This window comes from Staurois parvus, unplaced genomic scaffold (genome assembly GCF_062004578.1).
Source record: "Staurois parvus isolate SC_StPar_1 unplaced genomic scaffold, SC_StPar_1.0 ptg000009l, whole genome shotgun sequence".
Taxonomy (NCBI): domain Eukaryota; kingdom Metazoa; phylum Chordata; class Amphibia; order Anura; family Ranidae; genus Staurois; species Staurois parvus.
Genome location: NW_028317805.1, coordinates 6186107 through 6192106, shown reverse-complemented (window position 1 = coordinate 6192106; position 6000 = coordinate 6186107). Strand labels below are relative to the sequence as shown.

General features: G+C 44.3%; 1 protein-coding gene across 1 annotated transcript in view; it reads right to left on the bottom strand.

Moving 5' to 3' along the window:
• Positions 1–1495: 1495 nt before the first annotated feature.
• LOC149474236 (uncharacterized) overlaps positions 1496–6000 on the bottom strand; it is a 91532-nt gene continuing 87027 nt past the window's right edge. Inside the window, exon 6 of the transcript XR_016311588.1 lies at positions 1496–1881. The gene's annotated coding sequence lies outside the window, so the exon portion shown is untranslated. The remainder of the gene's footprint in view (positions 1882–6000) is intronic.

The window sequence follows — 6000 nt, the reverse complement described above, 5'->3', positions numbered from 1 at the left end:
TTCTACCTTTAGGGTATGTTGTTTATCAGATGTATTTATGAGCTTTCCATTTATTTAGAATAAACTTATTCCAACTTATTTTCACTGGCAATTGATATATTTCAGTGGGTTAGTCTCAGTTATAGGAGGACTGTGGTCATAGATGTTAACTGTCCCAAATTTGCTGGGATAGTCCTGCATCTAGGTGCTCTGCCCCATTGATGCTGAGCCCTGATGATCCTGTGTCCTGATGATCCTGTGTCCCGATGAAACTGTGCTCCATTTATTCTGAGCCCTGATGGCATTGTGTCCTGATCATGCTGTGTCCCAGTTACAATGTGTCTTGATGACGGTGTCCCTTTGATGCTGAGCCCTGATGATGTTGTGCTGCAATGACGCGGTGTCCTGATGATGGTTTCCTGATTATGCTGTGTCCTGATGATTGTGTCCTGATGACGCTGTGTCCCGATGATGGTGTCCTTATGATGGTGTCCCGATGATGGTGTTCCATTGATGCTGAGCCCTAATGATGCTGTGTCCCGATGACGCTGTGTCCTCATGAAGCTCTGCCCCATTGATGCTGAGCCCTGATGATGCTGTGTCCCGATGAAGCTGTGTCTTGATGATTGTGTCCTGATGATCGTGTCCCTATTACGCTGTGTCCCTATGATGCTGTGTCCTGATGATGCTGTGTCCCAATGACACTGTGTCCTGATGATGCTGTGTCCTGATAATGTTGTGTCCAGATGAAACTCTGTCCTGATGATGTTCTGATGACGCTCTGTCCCAATTATGCTGTGTCCCGATGATACTGTGTCCCGATGATGCTGTGTCCTGTTGATGTTGTTTCCAGATGAAACTGTCCTGATGATGTTCTGATGACGCTGTGTCCTGATTATGCTCTGTCCCGATGATACTGTGTCCCGATGATACTGTGTCCTGATGATGCTGTGTCCTGATGATGCTGTGTCCTGCTGATGTTGTTTCCAGATGAAACTCTGTCCTAATAATGTTCTGATGATGCATGTCCTGATGATGCTATGTCCTGATGATGGTGTCCCAATGACGCTGTGTCCTGATGATGGTGTCCCGATGATGCTGTGTCCTGATGATGCTGTGTCCTGAAGATACTGTGTCCTAATGAAACTGTGTCCTGATGATGGTGTCCAGATGATGCTGTGTCTTGATGATGCTGTGTCCTGATTACGCTATGTCCCAATGATGCTGTGTCCCGATGATGATGTGTCCCGATGATGCTCTGTTGCAATAAAACTGTGTCCTGATGATGGTGTCGCAATGATGCTATGTCCTGATGATGCTGCATCCTGATAATGCCAAGTCCTGAAGATACTGCGTCCTAAATAGGCATCTTTAGTTTAGTTAAAAATCGAAATTTGGACAAAATTTTCACTATTCTGAGATTCAGATGTATCCAAATCTCCAAATCAGGACTAAACAAATCTGAACTAAATGACAACAAAACAACAAATTCATTCATATTCATATTTATGTAGTTCAGGTGATATGATGCAATAGTTTGGGCCTTTTGTTTACGTTTGAAACATCCAAAATAATGTACTGACATAATGAATGATCCCAATTGATTTTTTCATTATTAAAAAAAATGCATTGCATATGAAGTTGACACATTTTGCAATAAATACAGTAAGGTATAACAATGAAATAAGATGATGATTCCTACTTATTGTGATTGCTTGGGTTGGATGGAGGTAGATCCATAAGAATCTCCAAATCATAACATAACGAATAAATCCAAAATTAATTTTGTTCCATTTGTTCTTTTGGATACATGCTACTCCAGTCCATATCATCCAATCAGATCATTCCATTTCTCTTTGTGGGTTGGACAAGCAGGATGACTCAGAGTGCATAAGTAATCTCCTGAAATAACGAATTAACATGTTAAAACAAATGTAGCCAGTCTTCCAAACTAACTTCCGAAAATACAAATCGATTTGGAATAACAAATATACAAAACCAATCTGATAATACGAAACAACCTGAATTTATGAAACGAATTCCAGAAATGAATTATTCTAACATAATGAATGTGAAAAAAGGAAATGATTTACCTAAAGAATGAATCTGAAACTAAAAAAATCTTTCCGTTGTGCACATCTCTAGTCCTAGCTGTGTCCTGATGATGCTGTGTTCTTGTTAGCCCCCTTATGATGGCAATAAATAAATAAATAGAAAAAGTGTTAAAAAAATATAAAAGAAATAAAAATTAAAAAAATTTAACCACTTGCCTACCGGGCACTTTTACCCCTCCCTGCCCAGGCCAATTTTCAGCTTTCAGCGCTGTTGCACTTTGAATGACAACTGCGCGGTCATGCAACACTGTACCCATATGACATTTTTGTCTTTTTTTTTAGACAGATAGAGCTTTCTTTTGGTGGTATTTAATCACGCTTGGGTTTTTAGTTTTCGATAAACAAACTAGAAAAAGACTAAAAATGTTGAAAAACAAGTTTTTTCTATTATTATTTATAACATTTTGTAAATAAGTAATTTTTCTCCTTCACTGATGTGCACTAACAAGGGCACTGATAGGCGGCACTGATGAGGAGGCCCTGATAGGTGGCACTGATGGGCATTGACAGGTATCAAGGATGAGCACTGAAAGGCAGCACTCATATTTGGCACTGATGAGCACTGATAGGTGGCACTGATAGGCGGCCCTGATTGGAACTGTAGGCGTCACTGATCGGCACTGATAGGTGGCACTGACTGGCACTGATAGGTGGCACTGATTGGAACTGTTAGGCAGCACTGATAGGTGGCATTGATTGGAACTGTTAGGCGGCACTGATCGCCACTGATAGGTGGCACTGACTGGCACTGATAGGTGGCATTGACTGGCACTGATTGGCGGCACTTATATTTTGCACTGACTGGCACTGATAGGTGGCACTGACTGGCACTGATAGTTTGCAACTATAAGGCAGACCTAATGGGCACTGATATGCGGCATTGATGGGCACTGACAGGTGGCACTAATGGGGCTCCACTGACCATCAGTGCCCTGATGATCAGTGTAGATGTCCCCTCTGAGGAATACCGCTTACCGCCTCTCCTCACGTGCTGTCGGCGTGAGGAGAGGACTGCCGATAACCAGCATTTCTTGGTTACATGTGATCAGCTGTGATTGGACACAGATAGCACATGACAGAGCCTGTGTCATTGGCTCTTTACTGTGATCGGTGATCTGTTGTGTCCCAGGGACACAGAGCACATCCAATCACCATGCTGCGCACCCCTGGGGTCGTGCATGCGCAGTTAGAGTGGGAAGACGTCATATGACGTCCTCCCAGAATTAGAGAACCGTCATTTCCTTATATGGTGGGCGGCAGGAGTTAAATCACTCCTGTCACCCCGTTACACTCCACAATTCAAATGCGCAGCATAGGGCAAGCATACATTGTGCAACACACGTGAGGTATCGACGCAGACTTTGAAGTGCGAGCAGCAATTCTAGAGCCAAATCTAATGGCTAAATCTAAACTGATAACCTGTAAAGGGTATTAAAGCATTACCTAAGCAGAGTTTTGGCTTCCATCGTTAACTGTGATTTCATGGGTGTGCACATTTTAAGACTTGACATGTTTGCTATCTATCTACTCGATGTAACCCCATCTCTTATGTTTTACAAAAAAAATGGGGTAATAATATTGGGTTTGTTTGCACACAATTCGCATGTGATTTCATCAGGAATGCGGTGCAGTTACTGTGTGAATCACATGCAATGTACCGCATTGCATGAGTGTGAACCCAGCCTCAAGTTAAACAACGAATCAACAAACTCTCATTTAAGCTATGCGTTAACGTCACATCAAAAGTTGTTTTCAATCCTTTTATATCTGCAGCTTTAATTAACTGAAAACTTGGTGCTCATGCCATGAAAGTCCTTGGTCAGGAACTTTTTGTTATCGGATGACAACTGTGTCCCACTTTTGCTGCTGTGTTGTCACCCTGTCACATACACATGAAACACAACACCTCCTGTGTATGCCAGTGCCAGTACTTATCGCCAGAGGCGGACTGGCCATTTGGAAACTTGGGCACTGCCCGAGGGCCCGGGGTCAGTAGGGGGCCCCATGAGATGCCCCTGGTACCTTTTTCATAGGCTTTTTTGATTTGGGCAAGAAAACAGGGGCCCCATGATCCCCTCTTGCCCAGGGGCCCCATGAGTTGTCAGTCCGCCCCTGCTTATCGCACATCCGCTTCACAACTGAAGATATAAACACACAGCGCCTTGTTGTTCTCTCCAGACTGGGGATATCCCAAAGACAACTTGAAAGACACAAGAAAAGAGAAGGCGTACCAGCCTAGCGCATTATCTCTAACCCCATTTACTAATAAAAGTGTAAATGTATCCACTCACAAAAACGATATGACTGACAAGGCAAAGTAATACAATCGATCTGTCCATTCCAAATGGCTTACTCGTTTCGAGGGCAGTACCCTCTTCATTTGGCTCTAAGGAAGAGGGTATTGCCCTCTAAACACGTAGGCCACAGGTGTAAAACTGGCGGCCCTCCAGCTGTTGCCAAACTACAAGTCCCATGAGGCATTGCAAATTGACAGTTACAAGCATGACTCCCAAGGCAGAGGCATGATGGGACTTGTAGTTTCGCAACAGTTGGAGGGCCACCAGTTTGACACCCCTGACATAGGCCATTTGGATCCTAAGTGATGTCCTCCCAAGTCCAGTTGCACGTGGAGGGGACAGATCGATTGTATTACTTTGATGTGCCTTGTCAGTTATATCGTTTGTGAATAGATACAATTACATTTTTGTAACAAATGGTTTTAGAGATAATGCGCTAGGCTGGTGCGCCTTCTCTTTTCTTGTGTTTCTCCAATTGTCTTTGGGACATCTCCAGTCCCGAGAGGGCAGCAAGGCGCTGTGCGTTTATATCTTCAGTCCTGAAGTGGATGTGAAACAAGTAAGTCCTCTCTTTTCTTGTGTCTTTCCTGTCACATGCCCCCCTGGTAGTTGCTGTGCCAGCACACATTGCCCAGGCAGGGTCCATTCTTTCAGTCAGGAAGGTAGTCCTGAACAATGATGTGCGGCAGATGCTTTAATGAGTATATGTACAAATGTTGTGGCTGAAGAAGGCTAGAGGACATCAGCAGCACTGAGATGTTAGGATAGGTTCACATATATGCGGCCGTGTGGGCCGCGTTTTGCGTGGGCATGAGATCCCATTCATTTGAATGGACTCCCGTGCCCCGGGACATGCAGGGAAGAAGTCCCTGCACTTCTTCGGGAAACACAGCCCGCACGAGAACCGAGGTTCCCAGTACGGTTGTGTTTTCCAGTGCGGGTGGTGTGCCATTAGAAACAATGGCACCTGCCCACGGGTCCCGATTCCTGCGGGTGGTGCGGCTGCAGGTATTTGTGTGGGTCCCGCAGCGGTACCACCCGCATATATGTGAACCAAGCCTTAAAAAGAATGAAAAAAGGTCTAAACCGTATTTTATGAAGAAACGGCACTGCTTTAGCTAACAAGATTTAGTTAAGTTAGAATTTAGATATACTTAAACTGTAAATTTGCAGAAGACCGGCTCCACTCAGCTCTGTGGGTGATTCAGTGTTATCATCCAAGCATCCCAGTGCAGCAGTCCTGAAGTGTGAATATCACGCTCTACTTTTAGGAGGCACCAGGACGGATCAGAGTGGTTCTGATTGGTCAGCATGATCTGATCCATACCAGTATCCCTGAAGAAAAGTTTTCAAACCCAAGAACTGCTTAAGGCCTTATGCACACTGCAGCTCAAAAAAGCTTATTCTTCAGGCGTTTGAGCCTGGTTATAAATCCACTTTGTTTCCAATAAATGCCTTTAAAATTCAGATATTACCTTCTAAAAGTAGCAATGACATAATCTCTGTGCTGTACATAGCCTGTGCAGAGAGCAGAGCTGTGGGAGGGATCCAGCAGGCTCCACCCACTCCAGGCTGCCTGCAGAAAACTACAGGAAGGGGGCGGAGACAAG